Genomic DNA, 27,689 nt, shown 5'->3' on the forward strand with positions numbered 1-27,689 from the left:
CCCTGGATGCCAGCCTGTTCGACACGGTGGAGAAGGATGTTGTGGTCCATCGTGTCGAAGGCGGCCGACAGATCTAATAATACCAGGGCCTGGGAGGTACCCTTGTCAGCTCCGTCTCTCAAGGTGTCCAGGACAGCCAGGATCACAGCCTCCGTAGAATGACAAGGACGGAAGCCGGCCTGGTTGGCCTCGAGAAAGGTGGAACTCTCGATGAACCCTGAGAGGCAGGCAGTGACATGGGCTTCCAAGATTTTTGAGAGAAAGGGTAGAAGAGAGATGGGGCGATAGTTTGCCGGGACGGCAGGATCGGCTCCAGGCTTCTTCAACAGGGGCACTAGAACGGCCTCCTTGAAGGAGCTGGGTACCGTCCCGGAAAGAAGAGAAGAGTTGAGCAGAGGAAGGATGCAGTCAGGTAGGGAGTGGCAGATGTCACGAAGTATGGAAGGTGGACAGTGGTCGTCAGGAGAACCAGACTTGATGCGGACAGCCAGGTTGGCTAGAGTTATGGGGTCTAATGGAGGGAGCTGAATAATAGAGGAGGCATTGTGAGGGGAAGTGGCAGGATCAACACCCAGTGAGGTGACCGGGATAGTGCCCTTAATCAAAACAATCTTCTGTAAAAAAAAGGTACTAAGTGCGTTACAAGATTCCTGGGTGGGGGCCTGGGACAAAAGCGTTCTGGAGTCAGACGTGAATTCGTCCAGAACTCTAAAGATCTCCTTCGACTTGCAAGGAGCTGACAGGATGCGCTCGGAGACATAGGCTTTCTTGGCTGCAGAGATAGCGGATTTATACTTATTGCGAGCTGCCACATAAGTATCTCTGCTTGCCGTGCAGTAGTCTCTTCTCCAACTGCGTTCAGATTGACGAAGTTCTAGCTGTAGAGTTTTTAGATGAGGAGTGAACCATTTATGTGAGTGGTTATGGCGGGAGCGAGGGAACTTAGTTAGTGGGGCGAAGATGTCACTGGCTGATATGAGCCAGCTGGAAACTTGGCCCTCTAGCTCATTAATATCAGGGGATATCAGGGGAGGGGGTCGTGTATGAGACAGGTGAGTTAACAGTTTGGAGGAATCAACGGCCTTCCACCTACGGGCCATGCCACCCTCCCGCGGAGGAATCCTAATCTGGCCAGCCACAGAGATGGTGGTGTCGATAAGGCGGTGGTCCGACCACAAGCAAGGTGTAATGAGTGGGTGGGAGGGCTTCACCCCATGGACCCAGATGTGGTCAAGTATATGGCCACCACTATGAGTGGGAGAGGTGACTAATTGGCTGAAGTTTAGGCTCGAAAGACCTTCGAACAATTCAAAAGCATGGGGACCAGCGTCCCTATGCTGAAACCAGTAGTTGAAATCCCCGGCAATGACTATGCGTGGAGAGGAGGTAGCAATGCTAGCAAGCTGTTCAATAAACAGTGCAGGGAAAGAAGGCATGGACTGGGGGGGGCGATAGAGTACCATAAAAGTAACTGCGCCCACCTCGGTTCCGAGACTAAAGACCAGGTTATCCACATCAGGAAGAGTCATAGAGGTGGGAGTGATAACCTGAATATCCTTTCGTATTACCGCTGCGACCCCCCCTCCAGGGCGACCCCCATAGCGGTTGGTGTTGAGCAGGCAGTAGTCAGGAGGTAGCACTGCCAATATGTCCGGGAGGGAGTCGTCCGTAAGCCAGGTCTCAGAGAGTAAAAGGACGTCAGGCCTTTCAGTCATGAGTAGGTGGAAGATGTCAGTTTGATGCCTGACTAAAGAACGGGTGTTCAAATACAGTAAGCGGATCTGTGACTCAGGGATAGTGGGAGAAGTGAGGGGAATGAGAGGGGCCCAGGTAAGGGGATAGGTTACCAGTGATTCCGAGTGAGGTAATCCGCGTCCAGGTGTCAAACGAAAGGGGGCATGCAGCAGCTCGAAGGAGCATGAGGGCAGGGGATGAGTAGGAGATAGTAGTATCCACATCCCTAGGCCCTGGGCCCGTCCTGGCGCGGACGGGCGCAGACGGGCTTGACTCTGGTGCGACTCCGGCGCGCCTACGTCGCGCCCGCTGCGCTCGTCCGCTGCGCTGACACATGAGGCCCGTCTAAATAGTCGATGACGCCGAGGTGGGAGGAGTCAGGAGGGCGGGATGGGGGAGGGAAGTAAAAACACAAAGTGTGCCGCTCACCGCTCGTAGTCAGCGGTAGAAGTGAAGTTTAAGCTGCTAGCACTCAGCAGCAGAAAGATGGCAAGGCTTAAATTAAAAATACGCTTTGACCTTCATAGCAACATAAGTGCTAATATAAGGTATTGTCAAGACCTGTCAGTAACCGATGATTTTAGAACCGGGAAGGGGGTGCGGCAAGGCTGCATACTAGCCCCTTTCCTTTTTAATTTTTATATAAATGAGTTGGACAGCGTTTTACAGGGGGTGAAATCAGACAGTCCAAGAGTGGGGAAAAGAAGCATCCCTGTTCTGCTATACGCAGATGATGCGGTGTTGTTAGCAAGAACTGAAAAAGGCCTACAATTGCTACTTAACGCATTTAAAAAATTTATGGAAGACAGAGATCTGTTAGTGAATAATTCCAAATCTTTCATCATGCAGGTGGGGAAACAGCCAAAGAGACATTACACCTTTAAACTAGATAAGGCAGTAATACCATTTTCTAATACATTCTCCTACTTAGGAGTACTCTTTGACTCCAAATTATCCTGGGCCCCACAACTGGCTAAGAAAAAAAGTGATGTGACTAGGGTTAATTCCTCCATTTTTAGCTTTGCTTCAAAGCTTGGAAAAAAGCCTATGGCTGCTATGATCAAATTATATGACGCAAAATCTGTTGCTACAGCAGCATACGGGAGTGAGCTTTGGGGCTATTTGGCTGGGGAACAACTTCAGACCACAGAGAATTCGTTTTATAAACGGCTCCTATGTGTCCCAGTTTCCACCTCCAACTTTGTGGTTCATGAGGAACTAGGAGTGGGGTATTTGAGCGATATCCTGTCCCTACGACCTCTGGTATGCTGGTTGAAAATGTGGTTATGTGAAGAAATTCCCCTAACACATCTAATTGTTAATGACTTTATGGCCCTTGAGAACGCGTCAGGCACTCCCTGGCTATTACCCAATATGGTTTTTGTAATGACCGCTCGACCATAACTCAATGTCTAAACCTTTTTTTAATACTTAGTAAATATACCATTGCCCAAAAGGGCACAGTCCATCTGGCCTTCATGGACCTCTCCTCAGCTTTCGACTGTGTCAACAGGGGGAAGCTGTGGGGGTCCATGAAGGAGAAGGGAGTAGACAGCGGCATTATAAATTTCCTGGTTGTCCTTCATAGCAACACAAGTGCTAATATAAGGTATTGTCAAGACCTGTCAGTAACCGATGATTTTAGAACCGGGAAGGGGGTGCGGCAAGGCTGCATACTAGCCCCTTTCCTTTTTAATTTTTATATAAATGAGTTGGACAGCGTTTTACAGGGGGCGAAATCAGACAGTCCAAGAGTGGGGAAAAGAAGCATCCCTGTTCTGCTATACGCAGATGATGCGGTGTTGTTAGCAAGAACTGAAAAAGGCCTACAATTGCTACTTAACGCATTTAAAAAATTTATGGAAGACAGAGATCTGTTAGTGAATAATTCCAAATCTTTCATCATGCAGGTGGGGAAACAGCCAAAGAGACATTACACCTTTAAACTAGATAAGGCAGTAATACCATTTTCTAATACATTCTCCTACTTAGGAGTACTCTTTGACTCCAAATTATCCTGGGCCCCACAATTGGCTAAGAAAAAAAGTGATGTGACTAGGGTTAATTCCTCCATTTTTAGCTTTGCTTCAAAGCTTGGAAAAAAGCCTACGGCTGCTATGATCAAATTATATGACGCAAAATCTGTTGCTACAGCAGCATACGGGAGTGAGCTTTGGGGCTATTTGGCTGGGGAACAACTTCAGACCACAGAGAATTCGTTTTATAAACGGCTCCTATGTGTCCCAGTTTCCACCTCCAACTTTGTGGTTCATGAGGAACTAGGAGTGGGGTATTTGAGCGATATCCTGTCCCTACGACCTCTGGTATGCTGGTTGAAAATGTGGTTATGTGAAGAAATTCCCCTAACACATCTAATTGTTAATGACTTTATGGCCCTTGAGAACGCGTCAGGCACTCCCTGGCTGAAGTATTTAAAAACATGTTTCACTGATATGGGTCGCCCTGACTTGTTCGAATGTCCATCAAGAATTGTAAAGGCGGACATTGATCTAGTCAAGCAGGTGTTTCTCCAGCGTAAGAAGGCTGAGAGGGAGGCCGCTGAGTTACAAAAAGTTAGCGTAAGGAAATTTATCATGGTCAAAACATGTTTGACAACAGAGCCTTATCTATTCAGCACTTTCAGTACCCATGATAAATTTATGCTAACAAGATTTACATTTAACCTGTTTCAACATCTGCTTATTAGACTAAAAAAAGAGAGCTTCTGTAAAACTGTATCACCCTGTGGCTGCGACGGAAAGTCTCCACAGGATATGATACATTTTATGTTTTTATGTTTTTATGCAGATTTTATGAATTCCCTCGTAAACGCTTTTTAATTGCTCTTTTAAAAAAAATGAATTTTAACCAGAGACGACCAGCCTTTTTATATTTACAAATGCTACACAGTAATAGTGTCCTTCAAGTCCTTGAATTTTTAAAACTGGCTCTTAAACTGCGATTATGTTTGGACCAATTAATGAATTAATGGTTGTAATGTTTTCAGCATTCTTATCATCTGTAATTTTATACTATACACAGATATTTGTAGAATGTACTGTATGTTGTAATGCACTTTTATGGTTGAAATACACCGAATAAAGTTTCCTTTGAATTTGAATTAAGTCATGCTTGTCTGGAATCACACTGTGAGTCTGTGTCCACTCCTACAAACATCCCGACAGAAGCATGTCCTTATCTAATCACTCTGCTGAAACATAAGCGCTTAAAACTTATGCTGCTGTCAACTACTAGCACTCTAGGAACCCAGTCACTGTCTATGCACTTGCAGAATGACTCGGGCATTGAGACAATAACTAAGAACTTATAAATTAACTGAGCTCTCTGTTTGCAGCACTGTCATCATTCTAGTTACTAGTGATGCTCTTATAGAATGACGTAGGCACCAACACAAGTACACGTACAATATTCTGTGCACAATCCCTACAAACCTCTAAGCAGATACATACTTTTGGTACACTACACTAAATACTGAAGTAGTACTCATGTAGCCTAGGATACCTCCTGACAGTATCATGCAGTTCGTCAATCACCCATCCAGCACTATGTTCTTATTGTATCACTCTGCCAATACCTAAGCACTTATGGGGAAGATTTACAAGCCCCCTGCGCCACCAGTACGTCACTTTTTGTAACGTAGTGATGGCACTGGGGACTTATCCATATTTACAAGGAGAGGAAAAGCCACCCTACGTGGCTTTTCCTCTCCTTGAAAATACAACCCATTCAAACGCAGCACTATGCGTTGAAGGTGTGTTCCATGGGTGTTGCTGTGTCTGTTCCCACACTACACCCATGGAATAACACATCTCAAGACTTACTAGAAAGTGTAAATCTATATATACGTGTGAATGGTGCGCCACCCTAGAGGTGGTGTAGCGAGGCACAAGGAGAAATGTTTTCATTTATCCTCATTTTTACTCTTTCAATGCATGCTGCATTCCACAGCACACATTGAAGGAGGAAAATGCCTTTAGTGATTGTTTTTTTGCAGGAAGTAGTCCCTTCCTGCACAAAAACAATCTCCCCACGACACAGCTATCCTTGCACCATGGTGCAAGGGTTCCTGTGTCACTACATGGCTGCAGTTTGTGTGCTAGTGCAGAGGGAGCACAGAATTGCGACATATTCATGCAAATATTATTGTGGTTCCGTTGAGCTGCACAAATAGCGTCCACTGACTGTTCACCATAACAGATGATGGTTTTGCACTTAGTGTAGTGCTCCTGCAGAAAAGCAAATTCTGGATGAATGTCTACTGGTGGTGCTGAAGTGGACGCTCCGGAGGTGCTAGCAATGCCAGGTGGTGGATTTTTGTTGCACGCCTCATTTCTTCTCGTGCCAGATTCTTCAGGTGAATGGTCCGCAGATGTTTATACATACTCGCTGTTCCACAGGAGTATTTCTTGTCACTGCCTCGCAACAGGACCCTGTCACACAGCAAGCATGTGACTTTTCTTGCGTTGACCTTTTTTTCTCCGGCAGGAAAGGTAAAAAATGTCCATACCACTGATTCAGGCCTCTGCTTGGATGGATCCTCCTCCAAGATATCTTCATCTGAAGAATGATGAGGAGCTTGCAAACCAGATGGCATTTCTCCAATGCAATTTTTTAAACACACCAAAAAAATTCCAAAACCAGCTCTGGAAGCAGAAGAGATGTCTCTGATCAAGTGCTCCAAATAGAATAATTAAAATGGGTGGGGTCCTTCAATAGTTACAGTGGGAAATGTTATGAACCAATCAAATCTTTTTTTTAGGTCACATGGGATCCATGCACCGTGCGCTCACGAAGCACGCACCCGACGAGACTTCGCGGAAATATCTTTTAAAATAATATAAGATTATTACAAGTAGAAATATATTATTTTCATGAATACTCTAGATAATCTTTTGCCCTAATATGTACTTTAAAGACACGTATCCTTTTAGAACATAAAAAATTTCACAGGAGTCGCGCATCCAGCGCGCCCCAGCACTTATATGACGTAACGTGGGGCCTGCCACCGCGCAAACGTCATGTACCGTTATATGCATGTGTCGCGAATGTGCGGGAGCAGGAGTCGCGGACCGGTCGCATACCTGTCGCGCACACCACGTAACATTGTACGTATATGACGTAACTGAAAAAAAACACGCACTCGTCACTCACCATACGCGGATTCTTCACGACTTTTCCAAAATGGCAGCTAGAATACGCGGACCTGTGGAAAAGTAAATTTTGCCATGTTCTGTGTCCCTACGTGTTCCCCATCTTATGTTATATGTGCATGATTAATATGCATATGTATTCCCTTATGATCGATTAAAGACGCAATTTTAGTTGTGTCCATCTCTAGTATGCCAGTTTTCAGTTCTCGTTAAAGCTACGAGTATTAGGCCTATGTAAAGTTATGTTGCCACGTTTTACAGTGTGCACGTTAATTCATTGAAAAGTCTCAGTTTCTAGGCCTCAAAAGGGCCCGGACACCAGATTCAGCTCCTGTCTCCTGAACCCTCTCCGAGGAGCGATACAGCCCCCACCTGTATCCCTGACCCTTCACTTACTTCCTGCCTCACAGTGCCCGGCTCGGCCTGGCTCTGCCTGCCAGTCTGCCAAGAGTATGTTATGATTCTAGTTATCAGTCCAGTCCTCCTTCTCTGCATTCCTAAAGCTACTGAATCGCATCAATAGTTTCAGTCATCGTCTAGCCTTTACGTCTCCATGTAAGAGAAATACTGTATTAATGGTCATTTAATATTCCTCAACACGCACTACATATAGAATGATGCATGCACCAGTCTTAGAGTCTGTTAGCCTTTACCCTGATAACTTTTGGATTCTATCAAGATGTTCTCTAAACATCAGATACTAGATAGTGTTTAGGTACATGTCGCTCTGACACTCCAGACTTTCGTCTCCTCTTCTAGCGCAGAAGTCATAGCCCCCAGTTCCTCCTAGTAACACGTCATTGCCAGCTTGCGCGCACCACTAGGTCAGAGGTCCCGGCTCCTTAGGTAGCCCCCTCCATGTTTCCGCCCCGTTTATGACATATTCTGTTACGTTTACATCACATGTCTATGTATACGCCTCTTGTTCCACCCACTTTATGCCTTATCTTTCGCGACTGCTATGAACTCCACCCACTGCTACGCCTACTATACTGAATGTAATGCAATTGTTTAACTATAAATATTGTGCACTGTTATTAAAAGTTACCCCCTTATGCTCCCAGATCCTGCCCCCCGGCAGCTGCCATCCCATTCCCATGCAGGTTGTCCTGTTCCTGTCCTTTATGCCTGATTAAAACCTGCAAACTCCAGCTACCTCGAATCTTGACTCTTATTTATTGAGCTATCTGTTATTGTATATCTAGTCAAAAATAGAACAGGTATTTAATTATTTATTTACCACATAATGGCGCCCGAATAGGGACTTGCCCTTTCCCCACGCGCCGGAGAAGCCACGCCAGCCCCCTGACCCTCTGCAGCCGTGACGGAACCATACCGTGCACGTGCAGATATTTCTGCTTCAAGTATCCCTCAGGCCCACGGAGGAGACGGAGGTTGCGGTCCAGCATCCAGACGAGGCGGTGGAGGAACGCGGCGAGTCCCGACCAGAGCCCAAGCCGAGAGTCCAAGGTCCGAGGTATCCGGAGGCCCACCCGTAACTGAAGTCCGAAGTTCGTAGTCCGTCGTCGTAGCAGTCCAGTCCAGTCCGAGGCCTTCCGTTCTTGCTGCCCGGTGAGTACCGTTGCTGGGGTAGTATCTAGACAGGGTCAATTGCATTGTCTCTGGTCCGTGGGTTTGGGTACACAGATCCAACACGAAGTGTCCACTTAGGTGGATGCGGGTCCTGACGTGTCTCTTTATGAGACCGGTAAGTTTCGTACTGTTTTAGCAGTGCATCTAGTTTCTGTTCTAGTCTGTTCTGTTCTCGAGAAATTCATGTATTCTGTTTTTGGTATTCCAGGTAGTATTTTGTCCGAACTGTTATCTTAAATGTCATTCATGTATTTCAATGTCGTGGTATGAATGTGTTGTTCTTCAGTAATTATCGTGTTCATTGTGTATTGTATTGTGTCTAGACTCCAGCCCAGTCATGCCTCTATTTTCCAAATTACGTCAGTTAAGAACTAGAAAAGGTCTGCTCGAGGAAGCAGTTCCTGTCCCACCTAGGGACAGTCCAGGTCATTTTATGTATCATAAGCATGGCTTGAGTGCCATAATATATCTAGATTTATGGTCTGATTATACCAGACATCTCGAAGAGAAATATAGAAGGCCTGTATCAGGCACATGGGATGCCGAGTGAATCATGCGAGTAGAAGAAGTATTATGGAAAAAGAAAGCCAGACAGTCACAGAAAGATGCCATCGAGTTATGGCGCAAAGAATCTCATAAAAGAACCGAAAAAGAAATCAGAAAGTCAGAATTAAGTAGAGAATCCTCAGAAAGAGCCCAAGAAAGGGAATTAATCGAAATAGGTGAACGAGTTAAAACCGAACAGTCAGACAGACAGAGGAATGCCCTTATTAAGGGTATGTACCCTCTTCTTGCCGAGGGCTTGCCAAAAGCAACCCCGGAGGCATCCAGTAATTTTCCGCCACCCTTAGTTCCGACCAAGCTACGTCACAAACCGACCGCAGCTGATATTTTTCTCTCGTCCTATTTGGACGACACAGTCCCAGAATATGCAAATCCTGTTCCGCCAGCTCCTGTAAATAATGTAAATCCTGCTCCTCCAGTCACCGGGGCACCTGTTACAGCACCTGTTACGGTACCCCCGGTCCAGCCTACATTACAAGTACCCGCTACACTGGTCACTCTGCCAGCACGAAGAGTATCAGTCGACGATTCCAGTTTAGGGGCCGCGGGAGGAGGTCCTCCGGGAACCCCGCCGCCACACAAACGTGTAACGTCAGTCGAGTTACATGAACGTGCGTTACAGCGCACGCCCAAACATCAGTCTGTTGCAGATATCAGACGAGCTCTTACCGAATGCCGTTATGATCCGGTCCCAGGTGATGATAGTATGGTTATATATTCATTACGTGTAAGACGGGTGACCGAGTATTTGGACACCCTACCGAATATGAAAGAAGATCTAGACAGAATATATCGTTTCATTCGTACAGGAACAGACCCAGAAAGTATTGGCGAAGTCATGTTTCTAAGAAAAGCTGAGATTCAGCTCATGCTATTAAAGTTTCTAATTAATTGTTTAATAAGGGAACAAGATTATCCGACTAAAGATCCGACCGAAATGAAAGTCCTGACAAGGTGGAGTGATAATATAGCCGAGGGAAGACACAGGACGCTCAGTTGTATAGAGAGTATGTACAAGAAAATTCGTAAGGAAATAATAAGGTTACACGAGAAACGCAAAGCAGCACAAGTAAGCGAGAAGGAAAACGACTCTTCTACTGAAGAGGTAGACGACGAGAATACCGCCAGAATAGCGTATGTAGGTAAAGCTAGACTTCCCGACCGACATTCACGTCTAGAACACAAGAAAACTGTTCCTCTTCCAGCACCAGCACAAGGTTCTCTAGAGCAAGTATTTCAAGCTACCGATCACATTCTGAAATCACGAATCGGTTATAGTGAACTTAGTACCATGCATGAACAAGAACTAGCCCGATCAGCAGTCCGATGGGCTACTGATTCTACCACTTTTCCAGACAAAATAGTGGCACAAATGTTTCTGAAACTGCCCCCAGCCGAGCAGCGACTGGTGGGTATGTATATGATCCAGCACCTCATTACATTGTATGAGGGTCAGCATTCCGATCCAGGTCCGTTACATGATGTTCTGAATGAGTTACTCCAGTATAAATGGAGAGGTCTAGGTACCGACTTAATTAGTATCATTCTAGAACAGCGCCACAAATATAGAACGTTTCTGAACCCGCATTTTGTTCACGTCTCACCCCCAGAAAGTAAACCCTTTTACATAGACAGACAGCATCCGTTACGAGAAGTACACCCAGTTAGGACAGCGGGTGGTGAAATGCAACGAGTATTTGTTTACACCCCGATTACAAAGATGGAACTCTTAGAGATGAAAAAGTTCATTCCCTGTCACGATAAAGATCCAGCAGGGTTCCACCGTGAATTAAAAGACATGCTCCGTATGGGAGAATACACGTATCCAGATATAATTAAAATGTTAAAGGTCCTGTTGCCCGCGGGCATATATGAAAAACTCAAGGAGAAAGAATGGGAGGTGGGAGAGAAAAAGATAGATTGGGCAGCTCTAGAAGCTGAAGAAAATACACGTGTACCAGGTACCGGTCAAGGAGATAAATGTAAAGAATTACCTGAACTGTTAATACAAGTTTTGCCAAGATTACTAGCCACGAAAAAGGAAGACTGGGATGCAATCTCAGCCTGTAAACAGAAACCAGACGAAGATACTAGTGATTTTTATTCTAGATTTGAGAAATGTTTTAGCATCAACAGTGGTTTGAAGACGAGTAGTGAGTCATACCCTCATCTTTTTGTTACTAAACTAGTCGAGAATTCAAGTCCACAAGTTAAAAATAGAGTTTTGAAAGTCGAGAGTACCTGGCAAGCTAATACTCCGTCCCAAATGCTCCAGATGCTCCAGTATCACCAGAATAGAATCAGGGAAGAGCAAGAACACGAAAGGAAACGTATGAAAGACACGAAAATGAAAGTATTAGTTGCACAATCTGTTCCACAGGACAGTAAGAAGAGGGGTCCAAATCAAGCCAGTCATCCTGCAGTTCCTGTTAAAGGGACCTGCAATTATTGTAAACAGCCAGGTCATTTTATAAACGAGTGTGCAGTTCTGAAACACAACATAGCCACTGGTAACACTAAAGAAAGACCACGTCCGCCTAGACAAGAACAAGTTTCACAGACTTCCCAGTTACCACAGAATACACCACAGACAGTTACAGCACCGCAGCCTATAGCTGCAACACAGCATGTTACACAGCAGATGTACCAGTATGCACAGTCCGAGTATCCAGAGTACCAGCCGTATTCATGAAACAGCCTAGAGAGGGAGGTAGGCTTGCCTCTCATCGAGATTCCTGTAGATCAAGAGGGTCCCTATGTTCACAGTCAAGTATTAGGGAAAGACAGAAAGTTTCTGATTGATACAGGGGCAAGTAGGACTACTATCAGTCATGACGAGGTTCCAGGGGCTCCGCTCTCAGGCTCTAGAAATGTTTCCCTTGGATTTTCAGGAAAGCCAATTGTTAACGAGATTTCCAAACCAGTTACTCTAGAAGTAGGTCCATTGTCCCGAACTACTGACCTGCTACTCACGAAATCATGTCCAGAAAATTTGTTAGGCATTAAGACATTAAAAGAATTAGGTGCAGTTATTTGCTGCTCCCCAGAAGGAATACGTTTGTTTTTACGTGACTTTAAGGGTCACTATGTATTACGTGATTTTGATCCAAGATTATTGAATGTTCCGCAGCATCTATGGGCACAAGGTCCAACTGATGTTGGTTTTATGCAAATCACACCCCATCGTGTGACTCTCAAACCAGGTGTAGTGTTACCACGAATCAGACAGTACAGATTGCCACCTGAGGCTGTAGCAGCCTTATCCAAAATTATTGACGAGCTCATTGCTCAAGGAGTAGTTGTAGAAACTGACTCCAATGTATGTAATTCTCCTATCATTCCAGTCATGAAACGTACTGATCCAAATGCACCTCCAGTATATCGATTAGTGATTGACCTTCAAGAACTTAATAAATGTATCATTCCCCAGTACCCAGTTGTCCCAGATATTTCTTCCCTATTGACAGCCATTGATTCTGAGGCTACATTTTTCACAGTCATAGACCTCAAAAACGCATTTTTCAGTGTCCCCATTCATCCAGACAGTCAGTTTCTTTTCGGATTCTGTTTAAATGGAAGGAGCTATAAATTCACACGAGCTCCTCAAGGTTTCACAGAAAGTCCTAGTATTTACAGTCAAGCACTTAAGAGACAACTAGACAATATTCACATGCCAACTGACACTGCCCTGCTCCAGTATGTCGATGATCTACTGATCACAGCCCGTTCTGAACGTGCCTGCGAGCGTGCGTCACTTACAGTCCTGTATTTCCTAGCCGAGATGGGGCACAAGGTGTCCCCTTCGAAGCTTCAATTCTGTGTCCAGCAAGTGATCTACTTAGGCCACTTACTGTCCAAGAGGGGTAGGCAGTTGACACCTGACCGTATCCAGTTAATAGCGAGTCTTCCTCAGCCCAAGACCCAGAAGGAGGTACGAGCTTTTATCGGCCTCACTTCTTATTGCCGACAATGGATTCCTCAGTATGCATTTCTAGCCAAGCCACTGATACAGTTAACGACACAGGAGGCAGCCGTATCGACTGTCCTCCCTTGGACCCAGGAACATACACTTGCTTTTAATGAGTTAAAGAAAGCTTTATGTCAAGCTCCTGTTCTAGCTACTCCGAACTACAGTAAGCCTTTTACACTTTTTGTCACAGAACGTAATGGTACAGCATTATCTGTTCTCACACAAGATCAAGCAGGACAATACAAGCCCTGTGCTTATTTTTCGAGCACATTAGATCCAGTAGCCCAGGCTCTGCCTGCGTGCCTCAAGTCAGTTGCAGCCACAGCACTAGCTATCAGACAAAGTGATTCCATAGTGTTAGGACATTCCCTGACAGTACAGGTTCCACACTCCGTGGAAGTTCTTTTAAACCGAACCCAGACTCAGCACTTGACCATTGCACGTTTAACAGGTTATGAATTGACACTGTTCCAGCCACACATAGAAATCAGACGCTGCAACGTTCTAAATCCTGCTACACTGTTACCGTCAGTTACTTCAAATCCTGCCACACATGACTGTGTGGAAGTAGTTAACACCATGACAAAGCCAAGACAAGACCTGACAGATATTCCATTACCAGATCCCGACCTGACACTTTATGTGGATGGTTCATGTATGAGAACAAGTACAGGAGAACTAGTAGCCGCGTATGCAGTGACTACTGAGACTGAAGTTATAGAGACACACCGTATTGACACTCTGTCCGCTCAAGCAGCAGAGCTAGTTGCTCTGACCCAAGCCTGCATACGTGCCAAAAACCTGAAAGTTAACATTTACACAGATTCACGTTATGCATTCGGAGTCGTACACGACTTTGGAGTGCTCTGGCAAGAAAGAGGTTTTATGACTTCTCATGGAACCAAGATTCAGCATGGTCTCCTTATCCAAGCTCTGTTAGATGCAATACATTTACCAACAGCTATCGCTATCATGAAGTGCAAAGCACATACGAAAGTCACTGACATTATTTCCCAAGGTAACGATCTAGCAGATCGAACAGCCAAGTTTACAGCCCAGACTCCAGACATTCCAGTTAACGCAACACTGACACACACTCCAGATCCGACTACATGTATGACAGTTAAGGACCCCACTCAAGATGTCATAGATATCCAGTCACATGCTACTCCCGAGGAAATCAAGAAATGGTCCGAACAAGGAGGGGTCCAGACAGATCAGGGATGGTTGACGAAGGGAAAAGCCACATGGTTTCTCCCCGACTCAATGGTTCAAGTCATTATTAATACCGCACATAGTCCTGCACATTTAGGAGAAAAAGCCATGTTAGACAGTATCCAGAACATTTGGTTCAACAAGCATTTACGAGCTGCAGCCAAGCAGAAAGTCCGTACCTGTATGATATGTTGTCAGTTCAATCCAGGTAAAAGTGTCCCGGTGGAACAAGGGGGATTCCAGCCTCCTGACCACCCTTTTGAGGTCCTCCAAATGGATTACATTCAGATGGAGCGATGTCGAGGTTTTAAGTATGTCCTTGTAGTTGTATGCGCTTTGTCCAGGTGGACAGAGGCATATCCAGTCCCAGATTACACAGCCGCGACCACTGCCAAGCAGCTGGTTCGTGAATTCTTCCCCCGTTATGGACTCCCTAGGGTCGTGTACTCAGATAACGGCCAGCCATTCTCATCAGAGTTGATGAAGTATGTTTCCCTTCTGTTAGGGTACCAGTGGAAGTTTCATTGTGTACGCCATCCTGAAGCAGCAGGTCTCGTAGAGAGACATAACCAGACATTAAAAATCCGTCTTGCCAAAGTCTGTAAAGAGAAAGGTGTAGACTGGCTAGTAGCTCTGCCAGTCGCCCTATTTTATATGCGCATGGTCGCACATTCCAGATCAGGTCTGTCCCCTTATGAGGTCGTATTCGGCCGCCCCCCGAACATGTGGGGTACACCTAGACCCCGAAGTATTACAGATGTTTCCAGTAATATGCTGACAGATTACCTAGCTTCCTTGATGTCTGCCCTACACTCTTGTCGTTCACAGGTTGCCGCCGCATTTCCAGACAATACCGAGGTGAAACCACATGAGGTCATTCCAGGCGACCTAGTCCTTGTGAGGAATTTTGATCGTTCAAGTCCGCTGGATCCCCGCTGGAAACTGCCTCAACTTGTCCTTCTGACCACCCGCACGGCCGTGAAGCTGGAAGGCCGCAAGGGGTGGGTCCACCTGTCTCACGTCAAGAAGTTTCATGGACTCCGAGAAAAAACTTTTTCCAAGAACATTTTTAAGGACTGCCAGAATTCTAAAAACTGCCCTATTCTCAAGGACTGTCCCGCTACAAACTTTGATTCCAAGCCTCCCCTGTTAGAGGAAACTCCGCAGCAGGAGTATAAACAGAAGCTCCGGTCTAGTAAAATAAGTCAGCCAGTTTAATTGTCTAAGTCCCCCTCGGGTGAAACGGTTAGACAGGTTTCTGACATGTATGAGATAGACCCCCATAGTGAGAGAGTTAGTCAAAACTCCATCAGATGTATTGTTATTTTATGTTTTCTTCTATTTTTGAGTTTGATGGTTACCTGCACAAGTTATGCATTGCATTTATGTTTTTCAATTTCTCATGTAAATAAGTTTTCTAATGCTACAGTAGAACACACATTTAGTGATCTGCCTCCTCACGAGCTATCCTATCGTCTTGCTATGCGCAATAACACATTTATCCGTATGTTACACTATTCACACCAGACCAGCAATGCCACTAATTGTTGGGTGTGTGGTCGACTCCCCCCTTTCCAGACACCGAAGGGAGTTCTGCCACTCTTTCCTTATCCGTTTTCACATAATGGTTCGTGTGGAGCGTGGTCCACGTTAACGTCATCCTCAACTGATATGTCCCTTCTGAATAGTACATGTTTTCCAGACAAGCAAGGTCTTCCCCATAGAACCGGGTTAGACCTAGAAAATGAAGTTTATAATTTAGGTAATTATTCTTCGAATTTTATGGTCCTGAATGTTCAGTCTGATACTACTCCAGATTTACCTGCTATTTCAGTACTACCAGTCAAAGGCGAATTATGTGTCCGAAAAAATGGTTCCGCACATGTAGGACATAGTGATTGTACTACTATTGTCAAGTATAGTGACAGTGGGAAATCTATTTTCAAAGCCTCACGTCATTCTTATTTTGTTTGTGGTCAGACCGCATATGTTCGTCTGCCCCTCGATTGGGATGGAACATGTTACATTGCCTTCCTACTGCCACCAGTTTTCCTAGCCCCATCCGATTATCATAGAAACACACATCTAGTACACATTAGACATAGAAGGGAGATTGAGTCCCCGATTGTCGATCAAACTGAAACTGCTCTAGAACAGTATACAGACTTCAATAGAGGTTTCTTCTTCTTTATAGGACCTATCCAGAATAGTAAGTTAATCCGTAGGTTAACCAGAACCCTTGAAGCAGTAGTGAATGAGACTACTTCTGCTCTAGGTAACTTAACCGAAGAGCAATCTGCTATGAGATTTGTCGTGCTCCAAAATCGTCTCGTTCTTGACGTCATACTGGCCGATAGAGGAGGAGCATGTAGAGTCATCGGATCTAGTTGCTGCATTTTCATTCCTAATAACGCGCCGTCTGTTTATTCAGCTATAACCAGACTTCATAAAATTGCCCATCAGTTACACCAGAATCCAGGCACCTGGACATGGTCCGGTTGGCTCTGGAGTATAATCTCTGCCTGGGGATGGAAAGTATTGTCATTCCTAGGTATAGCAGTAATGATCATTTTCAGTTGCTGCCTCTGTTTACAATGTGGCCCTGCGATTTGCGGCATTTGTGCTACCTCTTGTATTCCAAGTCCTAGTCCTAAGTCCCGTTCCAAGACAATTCGAGACGAGCAAATGATACTGTATGAAATGATAGATGGTATCATGAATATTGATGTTTCCTGATGGAAACGTAGTGACAAGGAGGGAATGTGGAAAAGTAAATTTTGCCATGTTCTGTGTCCCTACGTGTTCCCCATCTTATGTTATATGTGCATGATTAATATGCATATGTATTCCCTTATGATCGATTAAAGACGCAATTTTAGTTGTGTCCATCTCTAGTATGCCAGTTTTCAGTTCTCGTTAAAGCTACGAGTATTAGGCCTATGTAAAGTTATGTTGCCACGTTTTACAGTGTGCACGTTAATTCATTGAAAAGTCTCCGTTTCTAGGCCTCAAAAGGGCCCGGACACCAGATTCAGCTCCTGTCTCCTGAACCCTCTCCGAGGAGCGATACAGCCCCCACCTGTATCCCTGACCCTTCACTTACTTCCTGCCTCACAGTGCCCGGCTCGGCCTGGCTCTGCCTGCCAGTCTGCCAAGAGTATGTTATGATTCTAGTTATCAGTCCAGTCCTCCTTCTCTGCATTCCTAAAGCTACTGAATCGCATCAATAGTTTCAGTCATCGTCTAGCCTTTATGTCTCCATGTAAGAGAAATACTGTATTAATGGTCATTTAATATTCCTCAACACGCACTACATATAGAATGATGCATGCACCAGTCTTAGAGTCTGTTAGCCTTTACCCTGATAACTTTTGGATTCTATCAAGATGTTCTCTAAACATCAGATACTAGATAGTGTTTAGGTACATGTCGCTCTGACATTCCAGACTTTCGTCTCCTCTTCTAGCGCAGAAGTCATAGCCCCCAGTTCCTCCTAGTAACACGTCATTGCCAGCTTGCGCGCACCACTAGGTCAGAGGTCCCGGCTCCTTAGGTAGCCCCCTCCATGTTTCCGCCCCGTTTATGACATATTCTGTTACGTTTACATCACATGTCTATGTATACGCCTCTTGTTCCACCCACTTTATGCCTTATCTTTCGCGACTGCTATGAACTCCACCCACTGCTACGCCTACTATACTGAATGTAATGCAATTGTTTAACTATAAATATTGTGCACTGTTATTAAAAGTTACCCCCTTATGCTCCCAGATCCTGCCCCCCGGCAGCTGCCATCCCATTCCCATGCAGGTTGTCCTGTTCCTGTCCTTTATGCCTGATTAAAACCTGCAAACTCCAGCTACCTCGAATCTTGACTCTTATTTATTGAGCTATCTGTTATTGTATATCTAGTCAAAAATAGAACAGGTATTTAATTATTTATTTACCACAGACCCACCGCGGTAGGTACGCTTTGGGTGCTCGACTCCCCCAAAAAATTTTAAAACAAAAATTTAAAAAGAAAATTATATAAATATATTAAAATACAAAATAACTATAAATAATTACAAATATTTCAGTTTTACATTTATTTTTAATATTTATTGCAATTTTCTGAAAAATATATAATGTGTAATAAATAAAATATTTATAAATAAACAGTTAAAAAACTGTAGAAATTCAGTACAAAAAAATTGGTATAACTACTATTGCACTTAAAAATTAGCATTTAAATAACTTTTGAAATTCACTGAAAAAACCATAGGTTTCAGAGACGTTATAGTTAGGAATTAGCATTTAAAAAACCTTTGAAATTCACTGAAAAAACCATACGTTTCAGAGACATTATAGTTAGGAATTAGCATTTAAAAAACCTTTGAAATTCACTGAAAAAAACATAAGTTTCATGAGTGTTATAGTTAGCTTGACATTTCACTCGTACAAAACCATAGAAATTCCTCCGTTATAGTTAGTTTGCTAACTCTAAGTTGCGCGCCCACAATGCACTGCTGATGATGTCACATCTTACGTCATTCATGACATGGTCAGTGACATCATTGATGACATCTCAAATGACATAATTGGTGACATCACTGATGACATCATCCACGTGACAATCTGATACACCTCATCACACACTTGTATAACCTTTGATCACTCACTGTAAAATACAGAGTACCATATTTGAAAGCATTGACACACACATACCAGTTACTACATAAGTACTCACTGATTCCTAAGTCTACACACACAACTGTCCATTCACCCACCGAATCACTTATACATGCAGTCACTGATCAATGGTAACACTATCAAATGTACTCATACACCTATATAGACATTGACACATCAGCAGTCATCCTAGTCGGTTATGCAGTGTTGCTACTCACTCATGAAAAGAATCAATCACACTTACATTTACTCATCTACACAGTTATACACACAATACCTGATTTATACATACACATAGTAAATCATAGTTACTATGTTAAAAAATCACTATTACAAATATACACTCATTCATACAGTTACTCTCACAATCACTGACTCTTACGTATACTTATTTATATAACCAACTCACAGATACAATGCTTTTTTACTTTTCTACTTTATTGGAGATGTACCACTGACACATATATTCACTTACCAACACACAAATAAACACATTCGGGCACCCAAACAACTGTTTCCATAAACACTCCTAAACCCATATGCCTAGACAATCAACCACTCACACATCTATGCATAGATTAACAACTCCCCTACCCAATCGTAGATACACTCAGTCTCCCTTACAAATACACAGCAAACTAATCAATAACTAATATAGACACTCATGTAGTTAGTGATCATTTGATGCAGCAGGTTATACAACAATAGAGACATGATACACACATTCACATTGTGTGGTTACTAACCCATGTATTTAGTGAGACACATTTAATTACTCACTTAAACAAACAGTCAGACAGCTACTAAATCCTCCATCCAGACAGTTATATATCTACTCAATCTTCAATACAAATTGGTATATATATATATATATATATATATATATATATATATATATATATATATAATCGATATTTAAATTTCAAACAAAACCACATTCACTGGATGATGTCATCAGTGATGTCATCAATGATGTCATTTGAAATGTCATCAGTGATGTCACTGACCATGTCATGAATAATGTAATATGTGACATCATCAGCAGTGTATTGCGGGCGCGCGAGTTATAGTTAGCACAACTAAGTATAACGGAGAATTTCTATGGTTTTGTACAAGTGAAATGTCCAGCTAACTATGACACTCATGGAACCTATGGTTTTTTCAGTGAATTTCAAAGGCTTTTTAAATGCTAATTCCTAACTATAACGTCTCTGAAACGTATGGTTTTTTCAGTGAATATATATATATATATATATATATATATATATACACACATACATTTCCATAACATATTTTCATTATTAGCATACCAGCAGTATAACATGGAAAAGCAAGAAACATTACATATATAACTATATAACGGAAACAACATATAAAATGAAAAGGAAAACACCTCTATGAGTAGAGGCTTACCTTACTGGAACAGGTTATGTGAGATTGCCTGACCTACAGCTGCATCACAGCAAGTTGCTAGATCCAAGCAATAATGGCGAGTTTAAGCATGTGTGCTCTTCCATGTTGCGGCATGGCGGATCTTGCCTAACGGGGTACCAGCAAACAGGGCAGCAGAAAAGGATACTGCCCTCATGGAATGTGCTTTAGCCTTGATCATCAGCGGTTTATCCGCTTTAGCATGGCAGAGTTGAATAGTTGTTGCAATCCATTGTGCAATAGTTGTCTTCTCGACTGAAGCATCCCGTTTTTGAGACCCGTATGAGACCAAAAATTGATTTGTTTTCTGGATTTGTTTAGTTTGTTTCAAGATGGCGCCTGTTCTATTTCGAGCATAGTCCACTGTTTGTTTTCACTGAACGGTCCAGGATCCAGTTCGGGTCCGGTAGCGTTTTGTAAGGATTGCGGGAGAGACGGTTTAACATTGACAGATCCCTGTAATCTGGTTATTGTGTTTATCGGGAGACTACTGGTGATCATTGGAAGGTATGTTAAAGTCGGGGAAGAGAAGATGGGGTAGAGGAGGTGTTTATCGGACACTTTGAGTGATCTGTAGCTTTTGTTTCAGAGACGAATTTTGATTTACGGGCTGTAGAGTTGTTTTCAGCATCTAACAACGTGTGGTGGCAGAGTTGTTATCAGAATCAAAATACAAGTGGAGGTAAGACAGTTTTCCATCTCGTGGACAGTTGAGGATACTTTAATGAGCAAAGGCACAGTTATTGAAAGTTGTTTTTCCGTATTGCAGCTTTGCAGAGAGACATTGACATTCAGGATTGTTTCGTTGAGTAATTAGTCACACAGAGTACATGTATTACGGTGTGGTGAAGAGGGCAGTCAAGTTGGTTCACTAATACATCACTTACGTTTGGTTTTATCACGCTTTTATGTTTGGTTAGGTTTTTTTGTTTTTTTTTAAAACCCTTGGTGATTATAAGAAAAAGATATAATGAACAATGCTTTTCACAATATTCCCTTGTGTTAATACGATGCCTGTGTTTTGTAATTGAGATGTTAACATTCAAGAATATAACCATGTTCTGAAATTAGATTTATGTATATTTTCTAGATTCAAGGCCCCCGAAGAAAGGCCCGTCCGGCCCGAAATGCATTGGGCATCCCGTGGAAAATTTAACAGGGCCAATGTGATTTGTTTTGACATGGATTAATGCTAAACAATGTTAAATGTTGAATGATCAATGTTCTGAGTTTTTTGAGAATATGTATAAAGCTGGAGTTAAAGCTTTTAAAGTCTCATGCTTAAATGAACGAGGTTTATAATTGTGTTGATTTTTTATGTTATTTCAATGAAAATTGTTCAGGAAGTAAAATCTTAAGGTGGTAACAAACCTTAGCAACAGTGCACAGTGGTCGAGTGTGTACAACTCGAGGTAAAAAGTTTCAAATAAAACTTAAGACATCTTTTGACATCTAGGGAATGAAGAGATTGGTGAGGATGTATTTTTAAAAAAAATGTGCGGAGGACAACAGGTTCATTAAGGTGAAACTAGGTTGGAATTTTCTGAATGCATTTAGGATTCATTTTGAGTAAAATGTAAGTGAATCATAGGTAAGGTTCTTTTATAGTGAAAGCGTGAATTTCACTCACTTTCCTCGCTGAGGTGAGAGCCAGACGTAATGTCACTTTCTAAGTAAGAAATCTGAGCTCTATTTTGTGAATAGGTTCAAACGGCGTTTTCATCAGTTGCGAAAGGACTATGTTGAAATGACATTCCAGCAGAGGAGGCCGAATGGGAGGAAAAGTCCTGAACAATCCTTTCTTGAACTGTTTGATAATACAAGAAGAACAAAGGGATGAAGAATTGGAAGAACACCTGTTTCAAGAAATGGCAACTAGGTGAACCCTAACAGATGTATACATCAGTCCTTATTTTACCAGGGAAAGGAGATTAGGCAAAATTTGTTCTGGAGATGAGAGTGAATTTTGTTTTGAAGGCGCCAAGAACAAAAACGCTTCCATTTCAGTCTATATGTTTTGTTGGTGGAATCAGCTCTGGCTCTAGACAAAACATCTCTGCAATCCTGAAGGATGTCTAAATCCTTTAATACATAGCATTCAGGCGCCTTGCATGCAACTGAAGAGAGGCTGGATGCTGAAGCAGGATTGTCCCTTGTTCATACTCAATAGGATTGTGGTCAATGGAAGACGATAAGGCTTGGACTCCGAGAGCAGTAGGAGCTCTGTGAACCAGTGTAGGCGGGGCCAAAGCGGAGCAATGAGGATCAGCTGGAACAGTTCTCTCCTCATCTACATGAGAATCCTGGATATGAGAGGGCTTGGGGGGAAAAGTGTAAGCAAAGATTCCTGACCATCCTATTGAAAAAGCATTCCCCCATGACCCTTTCTGAGGTTCCCAGCTGGTGAAGAGCCAGCATTTTCTCTAGAGAGGCAAAGAATATGGAGTCAAGAATCAGCTGATCGAGTTCCCTCTCATGATATGTCTGACTGGTTCTGCTCAAGGTGTCTGCTGGATTGTTCTTGACCCCCGGAAAATGTTCCACTTCAATGGAGATGTGGTGTAGTAATACCCATTTTCTGATTTTTTGAGCTTCTAAGGAAAAATTTATCTGAGACTTTGTCCCCCCTACTTGTTTAGGTAGTGCATGCAGGATGTGTTGTCTGTTCGAATGAGAACAGAGGAAGCTTGTATCCTTGAAAGAAACAACTGAAGAGCTAGGAAAATTTCCCTCAATTCCAGGAAGTTGATGTGCATCTTGGGGAGTGGCACACTCCATTTGCTGCTCACTTGGAGGTCCTGAAGGGGAGCTCCAGAACCTTGTAGTGAGGCATCCGTGGTGAGAATGAAATTTGGAAGTGGAGAGAGGAATGTCACCTCCACTCCATCCCCGAGAGATTGTTGGTGAACTGCCACAGAGGAATTCCTTTTTTCAGGGCCAGAGTGATTTGAATAATTTAGTTAAAAGTTCTGGTCACATCAAGTCATTGCTTGTCCAACTGTTCTTGGAAAGGTCTCATTCTGGGACGTGCATAAGGCACCATGAGAAAGACTGAAGACATCATGCTAAGGAAGGATTTGAGGAGACGAACAGAAGGAAACTCTTTTATGGATAGTTTGTGAGCCAGCGACCTTTATGGTGTTTTTTTCCTTTCTTCGGACAAAAATGCTTTGTTTCGCAGGGCGTCCAAAGTAGCTCAGAGAAAAGTTACCTGTTGAGAGGGCGAGAGAACGGATTTCTGGTAATTGACTTAAACCCTCAGGGAGTGAAATAGTTGTAGGCAGATCGATATGGCTTCTGAGGTCTGGTGAAGAGATGGAGCTTTCACTAACCAGTCATCAAGATACGGTAAGATCTGCAGACCCCGTAATTTCAGATGTGTTGTCACGGGAGAAAGACATATGGTGAAAACTCTAGGAGCTGAGCGGAGACCGAAGGGAATGACTTTGAACTGATAGTGAGTGCCTGCAACAGTGAAAAGGAGGAACCTTTGGTGTTTGGGATGGATAGAAAGATGGAAATATGCATCCTGTAGATCGAGGCTGGCCATAAAATACGAATGGCTCAGCAGTTGCAATATATCCTGAAGAGTAACCATGTGGAAGGACTTTTTCTGCAGGTATTTGTTGAGGTTCTGAGGTCCAGAATGGGACGCCATTCTCCCGACTGTTTCTTCACAATAAAAAAGTGGGAGTACAAACACATTCCCCTTTGAGAGTGTGAAACGCTCTCCATTGCTCCTTTTTGCAGCATGATGAATACCTCCTTCCTGAGCAACTGAAGATGGGATGGTAGAGATTTTGGAGGTGGATGTGGAGGTGGAACTGTGACAAACTCCAGGGTATTGACTTGCTGTATAACCAGGACCCATTTGTCTGTGGTAATTCTTTGCCATTGATTGTAATAGCAAGAGATGAGTGCACCTTTGGACAGTAGGGTAGAGAGGACTGTAACAGGTGCTATGGGTTTGTCACTCGTTTCTAGCAGCCTCTCTGGATTGTACGACCTACTTACGTCTAGGTTGTCTGGAGTACGCAGCTTGTAGTGGTGCACGATGAACCTAGTGCTGATGGTAGGAGAGGCGATAGGACTGGTAAGACTGAGGCAGGTATCCTTGGTAGCCTCCACGAAAGGAATAGGTTCCTTCTCCATGAGCTCCATGAAAAGTAATCCTTCTATACTGGAATGCTCCCAAGGATCTAGCAGTCTCTGTGTCCGCCTTAATGGCCTGTAAGGCATCATCTATATGCTTTCCAAAAAGCGCATCGCCATTGAAAAGCATATCCAGGATTTAGTTTTGTACTTCAGGGCAGAATGTAGTCACCTTCAGCCAACCGTGATGTCTAAGGACGGCCGCACCAGCAAATTTGCGAAAAGCAAAAGAAGCTAAATCCATAGATGCATTGATTATCTTGTAAGGAGATCTTTCGCCTTCTAACAATATCTTCCTTACCTGTAGTTTCCTATCGTCTGGAAGAGGTCCAAATATGGTGTGATATTAGATAACATTAGGCGGTCATATCGTACCAATATTGCTAGAGCATTGGCCGCACGAAAAGTAGTGCCTGAAGTGGTAGTACACCTTATGCTGATGTTATCCAGGTGCCTACCTTCTTTATCCGGTGGTGCTGTGATAGATGGCGAAGGATTATTTTTACCTATGCTGCACACCTTGAGTCACCACTGAGACTGGCTCTGGTTGTCCTATCAGCCAAGCCGGAGTGTCATCAGGGGCTTTGTATTTTTTTTTCTTTCCTAGGCAGGACTGCATTAACAGTCGAAGGTGTTTTCATGACTTTTACTCCTTCCATGAAGATTTAATCAAATTTAGGGATTGCCCTTACAGTCTTTCCTGATTGATCAATAAAATCATAAAGACATCAGTCAGACTGCTGGACTGTCATTGGCATTTGAAATCAAGAAGCAGCTCTTTGAATTAATGCATGGAAACCGCCTATGTCCTCCGGCGGAGATTTCGCTGATTGAGGAGTTGGAGAAGCAGGTGTGGAAAATATTCTTCCCATTCATTGTCAGCTGGTCCAGTGCTTTCAATTTCTCCTTCCACCACGTCATCACCAGAGGAAACATCCTGTTGTGGATGCACAATGTCAGTTCTCTGTGTCATTCTAGGAAGGGAGAAGAATGAACTTTGGAGATGGCGGAGGACGTGGTAGAGTCGCCCACAAGTGAAGGGAAATAAGTGTGATCATCTTGCATCATGGCTTGCAGATCCAGAACCTATGCTACAGGAAGTTGAACCATGGGCTCATGAGTAGGTTTAAAATACAGTAAGGTTTTGGCAGAACCATGCTGGTGATGAAACTCCTGTAGATAATAGTCCTCATATTCATCATAATCCCCTTGATACTTTACGTGAAGTTATGAAAGACTATGTGCGGGGCCAAACAGACCATCATCATCTGACTCTTTAAAGAAAGTTGCAGGACATTAAGGTGAAGCCAATGAAAGATTCTGACGAAAACGCTAGAACGTTGACGATGGATGAAGAGTAAACTGCATTGAAGGTCTTTTTAGACTGGGTGAAGTCGGCATTGTCGTCAGCTTCACTCATTATAGCGGTCATTGTGCCGTTGACGATGACATGATAGGAACTGATGACGAGGTCGTCTCCGTCAGTGCCGTCAATGTAATTACTGTTGTGGCTGTTGTGGTCGCAGTTGATGAGGAATTGTTCGTAAACGGTACAAGTGTCGTCGACGAGGATGTTGTAATCGATGGTGTAGGGATCGTCGAGTTGGAACTCGTCAGCCGGGACGGTACATTCGCTGAAAGTAAAGGCATCGTCATTGGAGCTGCAGACGACAGCGCAAAATCTACAATCTTCGCAACTGTGTTTTTTTTTCGACGAGAGCGTTGACGATGATGAAGGAGAAATATGCCCCTATGGTGACTTTTGCGTTCATGGTGATCTCGAAGACTGTGCCGTCGACGATGAGGGATTCTTAGTGATCTGAATCTTCACTATAGAATGTTATGAAGAGGTTTTTGTATGTTTTGAGGCCAATGGACTGGAAATATGAGATTTCTCCTCAATAAGAAATAAACGCTTTGCTTTTTGTGAGGAGGTAGCAGAGTCATAGCAAGACTTCTTGGATGCTTTTTTATGGCCTTCAGCATTTTCCTGTGACCTCTCCCTCCTTTTATGTTTTTCCAGGGAATTACTATCCTCAAACATCAGATTTATTTTTTAGTATCTGTAACCAAGCCAGAAACCTACCCTCTCTGTCTTTTAGGGTTTTGGTTAACATCACATGGCATTACTTCCGGTGCCAATACAAAGGCAGCACCAGCTATCGTTGGGAAAGAGCTATGGAACATCTGTTTGCAGGACCAGTCTAGCCCCTGTGAGGATATTCAAGAGGTGAGGAATCTGCATGTATAAGTATCCATCACAAATGTACATTTTTTATAATCTTTACCCTTATAAAAATAGCACAAAGACATTTATCTGTAAAGCGGAGTTAAGTATGCCCCCAATATGCTATTAAAATCTCCCACATTGCCAGTTCATATGGGGCTAAATATGAGCTAATCGAACAAGATTATTTAAAAACAACTCAGTGCGATTTCCAGGCACACTGGAAAGCAGTTCAGGGTTTAATAATTCGAGAAACATATAATTAAGATATAAGCAATAATTCTATATCAGACCCAACAAAGCCATCTTCTGTACCAGTATCACAGTGGCCATCACTAAGAGGTATATGGACAGTGTTGGGACCTCAGTAGTTAGAAGGTAGACCCAAGCAAAAAGAAGATAGTTTTCCATAACAATGTCTTCCTCTTAACAACATAAGGGGGCTCTCACACATCAATAAAGTGCATGGATAACACTGCAGCCTAAACACTGTTTATATATATAGCCCAGCATAATTGCTTGATGTAAATAGGAATATCACCTGTTGGACAGGACACACCAAAAGCTTAAAGGTGAAGTCACTCTATGTTCAAGCTCTTTATTAGGAGCGTATGCTCCCTGAGAAAGTAGACACTGAAATAATTCTGATCCTCAGATTCAAAGTATCCTCTGATGTCAACTGAGGAAACATTTAACGAACATGTCTTTATTTATCAAAGTTTTTTTCAATGAACACCAGAAGTAAGACCAACTATACTGAGTCTTAGTGCAAAGATACTAAAGTGTTATATCACTGACTATAATATTTCAAAGATACCAAAGTGTGCTGTCATTGACTGAAAAATATTTGAAAACAATGAAATAAGCAAACTATTTATGGAATAACAGTTTTACAGTATCCAGCAAAATGGAGTAGGGGAATGTTACCTATTACTCCATAAGCAGATTTTAGATCTGATCT

The 27,689-nt window shown here is 43.2% G+C and overlaps 1 protein-coding gene across 9 annotated transcripts in view; it reads right to left on the reverse strand.

Moving 5' to 3' along the window:
• HFM1 (helicase for meiosis 1) overlaps window positions 1-27,689 on the reverse strand; it is a 4,349,684-nt gene that overhangs the window by 2,496,040 nt on the left and 1,825,955 nt on the right. The window lies entirely within an intron of this gene.

The sequence above is a fragment of the Lissotriton helveticus genome, chromosome 1_1 (assembly GCF_964261635.1).
Source record: "Lissotriton helveticus chromosome 1_1, aLisHel1.1, whole genome shotgun sequence".
Classification (NCBI taxonomy): domain Eukaryota; kingdom Metazoa; phylum Chordata; class Amphibia; order Caudata; family Salamandridae; genus Lissotriton; species Lissotriton helveticus.